The 11,730-nt window shown below is 37.2% G+C and overlaps 4 non-coding genes across 4 annotated transcripts; all 4 read left to right on the forward strand.

The window, feature by feature from the left end:
* The first annotated feature begins 5,958 nt into the window (after positions 1-5,958).
* Positions 5,959-6,030, forward strand: Trnaa-cgc (transfer RNA alanine (anticodon CGC)). Its single transcript has one exon. It is a non-coding gene; the product is annotated as a tRNA-Ala (tRNA).
* Positions 6,031-7,685: 1,655 nt separating this feature from the next.
* Trnaa-cgc (transfer RNA alanine (anticodon CGC)) lies at positions 7,686-7,757 on the forward strand. Its single transcript has one exon. It is a non-coding gene; the product is annotated as a tRNA-Ala (tRNA).
* A 1,595-nt stretch (positions 7,758-9,352) lies between these two features.
* Trnaa-cgc (transfer RNA alanine (anticodon CGC)) lies at positions 9,353-9,424 on the forward strand. The gene has a single exon. It is a non-coding gene; the product is annotated as a tRNA-Ala (tRNA).
* A 928-nt stretch (positions 9,425-10,352) lies between these two features.
* Positions 10,353-10,424, forward strand: Trnaa-cgc (transfer RNA alanine (anticodon CGC)). The gene has a single exon. It is a non-coding gene; the product is annotated as a tRNA-Ala (tRNA).
* The last annotated feature ends 1,306 nt before the right edge of the window (positions 10,425-11,730 follow it).

Genomic DNA, 11,730 nt, shown 5'->3' on the forward strand with positions numbered 1-11,730 from the left:
ACTGCGAAAAGTGTTTAGATTGCAACTCTTCCCCCTGAATATGCAACAAACGCACAGAATGTGACACCTGCAACATGTTTACGTGCCAGTGCTCAGAATTGGAGAATGACCACCGAGTGGCCAACCAGGCGATAACAGTTCACGAAGGCGAAGTTGGGCATGAAAGCCTGTCTATTGTTTCGTCAGTGCCCGAGCTCAACAACTCAGATATTCCCGAGACTCGCGGCAACGACCTGTAATGAAAGAACGGCCCCAAAGCAGCGGGCGCTGGAGGGAGGAGATCTCGTGCCGGTTCTCAATGAAGGTGGCGACGACAACAATGACCTAGACTGCCAGGTGCCACAAGGGGCGACGAGGGTTGATCAAGAAGAGGGGAGAGACAGCGATTGTGGAGACTCTTCACAAGGATCGGCATTCTCTGATGTGACCAGCAAACGCAGGCGGCGATACTAACCCCAGCGTAATTTAAACAAAGCAAAAAGGACGGTCCCATACAAGAAGGACAATATTTAAACTAACACAAATAGTTTTCCTCTGAAGAATTATCACCATGGCGGTATGTCTATGCTTTTTCACTCTTTTGCTCATGTTTACTTTGGCCACATTGAATTGTAATGGATATAAATATGTTAAAGGGAGCTCTGGACTGTCATATTAATTCAGACCTTATAGTGCTACAAGAAACACACTGGGGTGATGCTGTCATAGAAAATATTAAACACGTTATAGACGGCAATATATATTATGGTAATTCTCCAGACAAGTCTAAAGATGTAGCCTTTGTAATCAGAAAACATCATAAACATAACCTTAATGATTAATGGTTTTTTTTTCAGAGACTCTGGTCGTTATATCCAGGTAACAATTTCTATTCAGGGACATGAAATCGATGTTATTAATGTTTGCGCTCCAAATTCTGTTAAGGAGAGAATTGACTTTTTTAAAAATCTGGTACATATAGTAGGCTATAGACCCCTCATTATGATAGGCTATTTTAACACTGTTTTTGCACGGGAGGATCGCTCAACCCTTACCTTGGAGTCAGACTAGTCTAGGGCGGTATTATGCAATACTATGCAGACTTACAATCTAGCAGCCTTGTGGCGTACTAGGCACCCTGATATGATTGGGTTTACGTGACGACGTCAGGTGGGCGGTGTGTTGCGCCAGAGTAGAATAGATCATTTTTTAATTTCTAGACAGTTGTTGGCTAGTTGCCAGCTCGTCGGTGTAAAATTTTCTCCTTATAGTGGCCATTACATCGTTTATCCAAAGTTTGACTTTTCTAGTGTGGAAAGAGGCCCGAGTCTGTATGTTTTTAATAACACGTTGTTAAATGACGATGAGTTCTGTTCTGCCTTGAATCAGCTAACTGACAAACAGTTAACTTGTCCATTGTATGTACACGACATTTGCACATGTTGGGAAAACCTTAATTACAAAATCAGGGCCTTTCCACAGTCATATGGCAAAAGACGTCAGAGGGGAAAATATGAAGAAATCGATGATATTCATAGAAAATTAGACCACGACTATAGGCGTGCCAGTGTTGTGTCTAATTATAATTTAAAGCATATTGTGCAACTGGATGGTGAACTGGATGTTTATGAAAAGGAGAAGTGTAAAGGTGCTATTTTGTGATCTAAAGCCCTTTATGTACACGAGAATGGTAAAACACAAAGTTTTTCCTGAATTTGAAAAAAACACAAACAACAAGATAAAACCACGAAAAAGTTGACGGCGTCAAACTGCAATATTGTACCAGATTATAGAGACTTTTTAGGCGAAGTGTACTCATATAATATTAAACTTGTAAAAGTATGGCCCGATTGATCAAGAAGCCAAGAAATTTGTGTTAGGTTCTTTGAGGTAGCCTTAAATGAAGAAGATAGGCTCCTGTGCGAGCAATCTGTGACACTGGAAGAAATGAGGACATCTTTAGGTGGTATGGCCTGCAATAAAAGCCCGGGTAATTACGAGCTAACGGTGGAGTTTTTCGCCACTTTTTGGGGAGTTAGGTCCATTTCTGTTTGATGTATATGAGGATATCTTCAGCAGAGGGCAACTAACAAGAGAAATAAAAACTGGAGTTATATCACTTATTTATAAGGAGATAGGAGACAGGCCTCTTCTTAGAAACTAGCGTCCAATCAGCCTACTTAACGTGGATTATAAGATTATTTCTAAATGTATGGCAAACCGACTTAAGAAATTCACTGGCACATTCGTTAGTGAATGTCAAACATGTGTTCCCGGTAGGGATATAGCCGACACGATGAGAAATCTACGTGATGCCTTATACTATGTAGAGAATGATGACGTCGAAGCATATTTTATTGAACTCCACCAAGAGAAAGCCTTCGACAGAGTAGCACGTGGGTTTTTAAATGATGTTTTAACACAGTTTGGATTTGGTGATAACTGTTGGAGGTGGATTTCCATTTTCTACACCGACATAGGGTCTTCTGTGAAGTGCAATGAGCATGTGGCCCAATATTTTCCCGTATGTAAATCTGTGCGACAGGGTTGACCCATCTCCGTACAATTGTATGTTCTTAGTGTTGAGCCTTAAGGCTCATTCATAAGACGATCACCAGGTGTGCAGGGTATTGATATCCCTGCCATGAACACACAATGTCTGCTATTTCAGCAAGGAGATGACACAGCTGTAACGGTCCGTGATCGCTCCTCTGGTAAAAGTGTGTTACATGTTGTCAACAAATATTGTGAGGTTTCAAATGCCAAGGTAAATGTTGAAAAATCTGATGTTTATTGCTGTGGTGCTAATAATAACGTTGACAAAATCGAAAATATTCCTGTTGTAAAGGACTCGATAAAAGTCTTAGGCGTGCATCTTGGTTCGAAGCAATTACATATGTAATGAGCGGAATTGGTGATAAAAACTCAAAAGTGTAAAGTGCATTGTTAATATTTGGAATCAACGCAAATTGTCCTTGTAATGTTAAGTCGCCATTATAATGTCCTTATTATTGTCTAGATTCTGGTACAACATGGCCGTTTTACCAGTCCCAAATGTTATTTTGCGTGATATAAAGCAAATCTGCAAAGATTTTCTTTGGAGCGGTAAGGCTCATTTGGTGTCTTTCGGAACAGCTATAAATGACAAGACTAAAGGTGGTTTAGGCCTGCCAGATATACGCAGCAAAGTGAAGGATTTGCAGCTGAAATTTATGGGCCGGTTTTCCGATGATACACGGTCTGCTGTATGGAAGACCTCCTTCAAGTTTTTTTTTTATCGAATTGGGAAAATCTGAACTTCTACATGCCTTTGTGTTACGTGTCATTGAATAAATCCTTGTTACGCGGTATTCCTCCCTTTTACGCCGAAATGGTGTTAGCCTGGTCAGACTTGTGGAAGAATGTAACAGTGTGTAATACAAATGCTCATCAGGTTCTTTATCAACCCGTTTTCTATAATCCAAACATTGCTTTAGAAAAACACTCTCAAACCTTCGATGTTTTTGTTAAAACAAAATTGTTTTGTATTAAGGATTTTCTGTATATTGTTGTCCCCGGTTTTCTACCAGAAAGTATTGTTGTTGAGAAGGTGTTAGATGAATGCTCTGATGCAAATATTTCTAAAGTTATGCGTGTGTTTTGCGTTATAAAATCTGCGATACCAATGAAATTGGTAAATGAATTGGGTAGAATTAATAATTGCTTTGAAACAGAGAGTGAACTTTGTATCACTGTGAAGGAATCTGTTTTGCAACTGTCTACACTCACAAGTATTTTGTACAAATATGTCACACAGCCTCTGATAAAGGAACCAGCCTCTTTCAGATACTGTTGGTATGGTGTGGGTACTTGTAACACTCACTTGAAAGAGTCCAGAACCGGTACAGCTGGACTGGAAAATTCTTCATCGTGTCATTTACAGGAATGAAAAGCCTTACCGCATCGGTTTAACTGATTGTGACAAATGTAATCTATGTGGCGGTGATGTAGATGATTTGTTTCATTTATTTATTAGCTGTCCTAAAAATTCAGACTTTATAATACATATCTGCGATATTCTGGAAACATTATTTTGCTCTGCTCACCCGAGCATTTTAAACCAAATGTCCCACCAGGAACTGCTGTTTTTCGGAGTAACCAGGAAGGTGAAAAATGTAAACTTTGTTTTTGTCAGTATTGTCTGTAGTTTAGCCAGACAGGCTATGTACTAAACAAGAAATGTGATGATGTATGACGGAAAACAAGGGTCAGTTAAGGCTTTATTTATGTCCTTACTAAAAGAAATGTTTTTTATTCTAGTTTGTAATAGGGAAAACGTAGAGATTTGTTTAACAAGCAATTCTTGAATAAAAATCCTTTCATCAAGTTAGATGCTACTGGTGAAGTAACGGTAAATTTACCAGATTAGACACCGGACACCTGTGTGTAAGGTATTAAAGTAAGCTGGTACTACTGTGATAAACCTGTTTTTAATCCCGGGGCAAACTTGTAAAAAAAATGTCTGTACCATTCCTTGTATATCAAAGGTAATAAAATATTTCTCGAAAGAAAAAATAAGAGCGTTCGTTTCGCATGTGAAACGCCCCAGGTTCAATCTCTGGCATCTCCAGGAAAATTATGTTTTTGTTTCTCCTCTTGTACGTTGTGAGATTCGAATTAACATGTGCTCTGCACCCTAGTGCTACAGCGTACTAGTGTATTATACGTCATTTCCCCTTTCTTTCTTTCTGTAAACAATCTGTAAACATATGAATGCGGTGAAGTACTCAAATATGTTTAAGAAAGAAATCCATTTACATCCTAATATGGTTTACTTCAGATACAATAGACACAATTTATGTCCAACACAGCTGATGGAATCATACGCAATTTTCTATGCATTTGAAGAAAACTTATTGGCACATGGCGAAGCAAGATTCTATTCTGGTTGTCAAGCAAAAACCATTTTCATCTAACTATTCGGCAGATTACTAAATATCAACAACTGTTCTCTGTGTTGGACTATGCCCTAGGCAGTGAGAAAATGTCCAGGCATGTGTCGTTTAGCTCTGCGAGGAAGTCTCAAAGAACATTGCCTGCCGCCATTTCTACCTGTAGTTATGCCAGTTTTTCAACGGCTGTCGACAGGGACTTTATTGAGACTCTGTCTAAATAAATTGACATTAGGTGTGAGCTCGAAAGACAATTTCTAGATTCTAATGCCGTATAAAATCAATTCTTTCTGTCATGATTTTTATTTCACATTAGGAACAGTTTTTCTTCAATGACATCATTGACGAAAAAGAAATAATTAAGCGTGATACACACACAAAACATAATTATATCGAAGGTCATTATATTCGTTTTTTGCGTTCTTCAGTTTTTAAACCTCTTTAGTGATCTTGGAAAGAAACAAAATTATTCAGCATGTTGTCAGGTAATGCGTTGCGAAAATGCGTCATCTTCAAAGCAAACGGAAATCTTTAGTCTGTCTTTACGCAACGTGACAAATTTATGGATCACAACTTCTATTACTTCAAAGAGCGACCTTTCGGTATGGGTACTAATACCGTTAACAATAATAGTGAAATATTTTTGACAGTAATGGGTGTTTTAAAGAGAATGTTAGGTTGTTGAAACAACATATGAACAATAAAGAAAACATACAACAGATTGACAAGAGAGAGTTACAATGTTGGTTTAGCAAGTAAACAATAGATCAAAAAACCCAAGACAATACTCGAACCATACATCTGATAAACAATGAACATTAACACCTGTGGGCAAAGGTGTAAGTCCTGATAGCTGGTGGTTACCATTGAAAGAACTTATATGTTTATATACAGAAAAGACCTGACCACAACAGTTTTCAGTTACCCACAATATTATTGTAATACTGTTTACGTAATTTCTTTCAATGATCTGTTTATTACTATCTATAATTTTTGAATTCAACCGGGTATAATCTATTCATATTGATTTTGTTTATACATTGTATGTGGGGATGTAGCTCAGTGGTAGAGCGTTCGCTTCGCATGTGAAAGGCCCCGGGTTCAATCCCCGGCATCTCCAGGAAAATTATGTTTTTCTTTCTCCATTGGTATTGGTTTAAATTAGAGCTCTGCACGCAAGTGCTACAACTTGCTAGTGTATTATTCCTAATTTTCCTCTTGTTTCTTTCTGTAAACAATCTGTATGTGATGAAGTACTCAAATATGTTTAAGAAAGGAAATCCATTTACATCCTAATATAGTTTACTTCAGATTCAACAGACACAGTGTTCGTCCATCACAGCTGTTGGAATTATACGCAACTGTCTATGTATTTGAAGAAAATTTATTGGCACATGGCGACGCTAGATTGTATTCTAGTTCTCATGCAAAAACAATGCTCATCTAACAGTTCGGCAAGTTGCTTGTAGCCTTTGTGCAGTGAAAAATACGTTTTCTGGAGCTGTGGGTTTTTTTTCACTCCTACAAGAACGTGAGTGTTTTGATGTACATTCAGGTGATTTTCTTAACGCTGATCACATAGCTAAATATCAACAATTGTTCTCTATGCTGGACTATGATTCGGGCAGTGAGAAAATGTCCAAGTCCGTGTCGTTTAGCTCTGCGAGGAAGTCTCAAAGAACATTGCCTGTTGCCATTTCTACGTGCAGTTATGCCAGTTTTTCAACGGCTGTCGACAGGAACTTTGTTAAAACACTGTCTAAATTAATTGACACTGAGTCTGAGTTCGTGTGCTCTCAGAAGAACAATTTCTAGATTCTAATGTCGTATAAAGTCAATTCTTTCTGTCATGATTTTTAATTCACATTTGCCACTTTTTCTTCAGTGACGTCATTCACGACAAAGAATAAATTAAGCGTGATACAACCCCAAAATATATTTATATCGAAAGTCATTTCATTCGTTTTTTGCGTTCTTTAGTTTTTAAACCTCTTTCCTGATTGTGAAAAGAAACTGAATTATTCAGCATGTTTTCAGGTAATGCGTTGCCAAAACAATTTTGCATTTATACAAGTACCTAATATTGCCCTTAAAGTACTCTGAATTGCCTAGAAACGACAGCCCATCACTTATTGCTTAACTGTTCAACACTTTTCTAATCGCACAGAGTATATAGATTTAAACCGTCATTTATTTCGTTGTATATGTTTCTTAGTTATTTGCACAGCTTGTAGTCATCTTCAAAGCAAACGGAAAACTTTAGCCTGTTTTTAGGCAGCGGAAGAAATTTATTGATCACAACTTCTATGTCTTCAGAGAGCAACCTTTCAGTATGGGTACTGACACTGTTAACAATGATATTGAAATATTTTTGACAACAATGGGTATTTTAAAGTGAATGTTAAGTTGTTGAAACAACATATGATCAATAAAGGAAACATACAATAGATTGACAAGAGAGGGTTACAATGTTGGTTTAGCAAGTAAAAGATAGATAATAAAAAGCAAGACAATACTCGAACCATACATCTGATAAACAATAAACATTAACACCTGTGGGCAAAGGTGTGAGTCCGGATAGCTGGTGGCTGCTGTTAAAAGAACCCACGTTTTTATATACAGAGAACACCTGACCACAACAGTTTTCAATTACCCATACTATTTTTTAAAAATTGTTAACTTGTTTTCTTTCAAGGATCTGTTTATAACTATGTATAATTTTAAATTCAACCGGGCATAATCGATTCATGGTTATTTTGATAATACATAGTAAATGGGGATGTAGCTCAGTGGTAGAGCGTTCGCTTCGCATGTGAAAGGCCCCGGGTTCAATCCCCGGCATCTCCAGGAAATTTGTGTTTTTCTTCTCCATTTGTATGTTGTGGTATTGGATTTAATTAATGCCCTGCACCCTAGTGCTACAGCTTGCTAGTGTATTACTCCTAATTTTCCTTTTGTTTCTTTCTGTAAACAATCTGTAAACACATGTATGTAATTAAGTACTCAAATATCTTTCAAAAAGGAAATCCAATCACATCCTAATATCGTTTACTTCAGATTCAACAGACACAATGTTCGTCCAACACAGCTTTTGAAATTATACGCAACTGTCTATGCATTTGAAGAAAATTTATTGGCACATGGCGAGGCTACATTGTATTCTAGTTCTCCAGCAAAAACCGTGCCCATCTAACAGTTGGGCAAGTTGCTTGTAACCTTCGTGGAGTGAAAACACGTTTTCTGGAGCTGTGTTTTCTTTCACTCCCACAACAACGTGAGAGTTTTAATATACATTTAGGTGATTTTCTTAACACGGATCACAATGTCCAAGCCCGTGTTGTTTAGCTCTGCGAGGAAGTCTCAAAGAACATTGCTTGTTGCCATTTCTACCTGCAGTTATGCCAGGTTTTAGACGGCTGTGGACAGGGACTTTATTGAAACTCTTTCTAAATTAATTAACATTGAGTGTGAGTTCGTGTGAACCCAGAAGAACAATTTCTAGATTCTAATGCAGTATAAACTCATTTCTTTCTGTCATGATTTTTAATTTACATTTGCCACATATTTTATTCAATGACATTATTCACGACAAAGAAATAATTAAGCGTGATACGTCATTTTATTCGTTTTTTTTTTGCGTACTTTAGTTTTTAAACCTCTTGAGTGACCGTGAAAAAATAATGAATTATTCAGCATGTTTTCAGGTAAGGCATTGCCAAAACAATTTTGCACTGATACAAGTACCTAATTTTACCCGTAAAGTACTCCGACGTGCCTAGAAACAACAGCCCATCAGTTATTGCTTAACTGTTCAACACTTTTCTAATCACACAGAGCATACAGATTTAAACCGTCATTTATCTCGTTTTATATGTTTCTTAGTTTTTTCACAGTTGTAGTCATCTTCAAAGCAAACAAAAAACTTTAGCCTGTTTTTAGGCAACGTAAGAAGTTTATTGATCACAACTTCTATTTCTTCAGAGAGCGACCTATCAGTATGGATACTGATACCGTTAACAATGATATTGAAATATTTTTGACAGCAATGGGCATTTTAAAGTGAATGTTAAGTTGTTGAATTCCACATATGAACAATAAAGGAAACATACGACAGATTGACAAGAGAGGGTTACATTGTTGCTTTAGCAAGTAAACAATAGATAAAAAAAAAACAAGACAATACTCGAAACATACATCTGATAAACAATAAACATTAACACCTGTGGGCAAAGGTGTGAGTCCGGATAGCTGGTGGCTGCCATTGAAAGAACTCATTTGCTTATATACAGAAAAAGCCTGACCACAACAGTTTTTAATTACTCATAATATTTTTGTAAATTTGTTTACTTGTTTTCTTAGAAAGATATGTTTATTACTATCTATAATTTGAAATTCAACGGGGCATAATTGATTCATATTAATTTTGATGAGACATAGTAAGTGGGGATGTAGCTCAGTGGTAGAGCGTTCGCTTCGCATGTGAAAGGCCCCGGGTTCAATCCCCGGCATCTCCAGGAAATTTGTGTTTTTCTTTCTCCAGTGGTATTGGATTTAATTAATGCCCTGCACCCTAGTGCTACAGCTTGCTAGTGTATTACTCCTAATTTTCCTGTTGTTTCTTTCTGTAAACAATCTGTAAACAGATGAATGCGATGAAGTACTCAAATATGTTTCAGAAAGGAAATCCATTTACATCCTAACATGGTTTTTTGCTTACTTTTGTTTTTAAACCTCTTTAGTGATCGTGAAAAAAATGAATTATTCAGCATGTTTTCAGGTAAGGCATTGCCAAAACAATTTTGCACTGATACAAGTACCTAATTTTGCCCGTAAAGTACTCTGAATTGCCTAGAAACAACAGCCCATCAGTTATTGCTTAACTGTTCAACACTTTTCTAATCACACAGAACATACAGATTCAAACCGTCATTTATCTCGTTTTGTATGTTTCTTAGTTTTTTCACAGTTGTAGTCATCTTCAAAGCAAACGGAAAACTTTAGCCTGTTTTTAGGCAACGTAAGAAGTTTATTGATCAAAACTTCTATTTCTTTAGAAAGCAACCTTTCAGTATGGGTACTGACACTGTAAACAATGATATTGAAATAGTTTTGACAGGAATGGGTATTTTAAACTGAATGCTAAGTTGTTGAATTCCACATATGAACAATAAAGGAAACATACGACAGATTGACAAGAGAGGGTTACATTGTTGCTTTAGCAAGTAAACAATAGATAAAAGGAAACAAGACATTGAAAAGAACTCATTTGTTTATATACAGAAAAAGCCTGACCACAACAGTTTTTAATTACCCATTATATTTTTGTAAATTTGTTTACTTGTTTTCTTAGAAAGATATGTTTATTTATTTATAAGATATCTATAATTTGAAATTCAACGGGGCATAATGGATTCATGTTAATTTTGATAATACATAGTAAGTGGGGATGTAGCACAGTGGTAGAGCGTTCGCTTCGCATGTCAAAGTTCCCGGGTTCAAACCCCGGCATCTCCAGGAAAACCATGTTTTTCTTTCTTCATTGGTATGTTGTGGTATTGGATTTAATTAGTGCTCTGCACCCTAGTGCTACAGCTTGCTAGTTTATTATTCCCGACTTTTCTGTTGTTTCTTTCTGTAAACAATCTGTAAACACATGAATGTAATCAAGTACTTAAATATGTTTCAGAAAGGAAATCCATTTACATCCTAATATGGTTTACTTTGGATTCAACAGACACAGTGTTCGTCCAACACAGCTGTTGCAATTATACGCAACTGTTCATGCATTTGAAAAAAACTTATTGGCACATGGCGACGTTAGATTGTATTCTAGTTCTCCAGCAAAAACCATGGTCATCTGACAGTTCGGCAAGTTGCTTGTTACCATCGTCCAGTGAACATATGTTTCTGGATCTATGTTTTTTCTCACTACAACAACATCGGGAGTGTTTTAGTGTGTATTTAGGTGACTTTCTTACAACTGATCACATAGCTAAATATCAACAACTATTCTTTGTGTTGAAGTATGCCTCGGACAGAGAGAAAATGTCTAAGTCCGTGTCTTCCTGCAATTATACAAGTTTTTCAACGGCTGCCCAAAAGGGACTTTACTGAAACTCTGCCAAAATTAACTGATATAAAGTATGAGCTCCTGGGATTTCAGGAGAACTATTTCACATTTGCCTGAAATAATGAACTCTTATGTCTGAACTTCTGTGCTTTTAGAAAAACTTTTTAACCCTCTTATTACCCACATTCCTCCTCTCACTCTAATTCTCTTCTTGCTCCCATCCCTCTTCTTATTTGGATCCTTGCCTTACTCCCATCTCTCTTTTTACTCTGATCCCCTTCTTACTCCTATGCCTCCTCTTACTTATATCCCTCCTCTTACTCCCATCCCTCTTTTTATTTGGATCTTTCTCTTACTCCCATCTCTCTTCTTACTCTGAACCCCTTTTTACTCCTATCCCTCCCCTTACTCTTATCCTTCCTTTTACTCCTATTCCTTCTTTTACTCACATCCTTCCTCTTTTTGTGATCCTCCTCTTACTCCCATCCCTCCTCTTACTCCCATCCCTCTTCTTTCTCTGATACTTTTTTTTCTCCCATTTATCCTATTACTCTGATCATCTTCTTACTCTTATCCCTTCTCTTTCCCTTATCCATCCTCTCACTCCCGTCTCTCTACTCTTATCCTCTTTTGATTCTGATCCTAGTTTTTTTCTAATTCCTCTTCTTACTCTGATCCATCCTCCTATTTTCACCGACCCCGATAGTTCAGTTGGTCGAGCGTCCGCTTCGAGAGGCGTGTAGATCCAGG

This window comes from Liolophura sinensis, chromosome 10 (assembly GCF_032854445.1).
Source record: "Liolophura sinensis isolate JHLJ2023 chromosome 10, CUHK_Ljap_v2, whole genome shotgun sequence".
Lineage (NCBI taxonomy): Eukaryota > Metazoa > Mollusca > Polyplacophora > Chitonida > Chitonidae > Liolophura > Liolophura sinensis.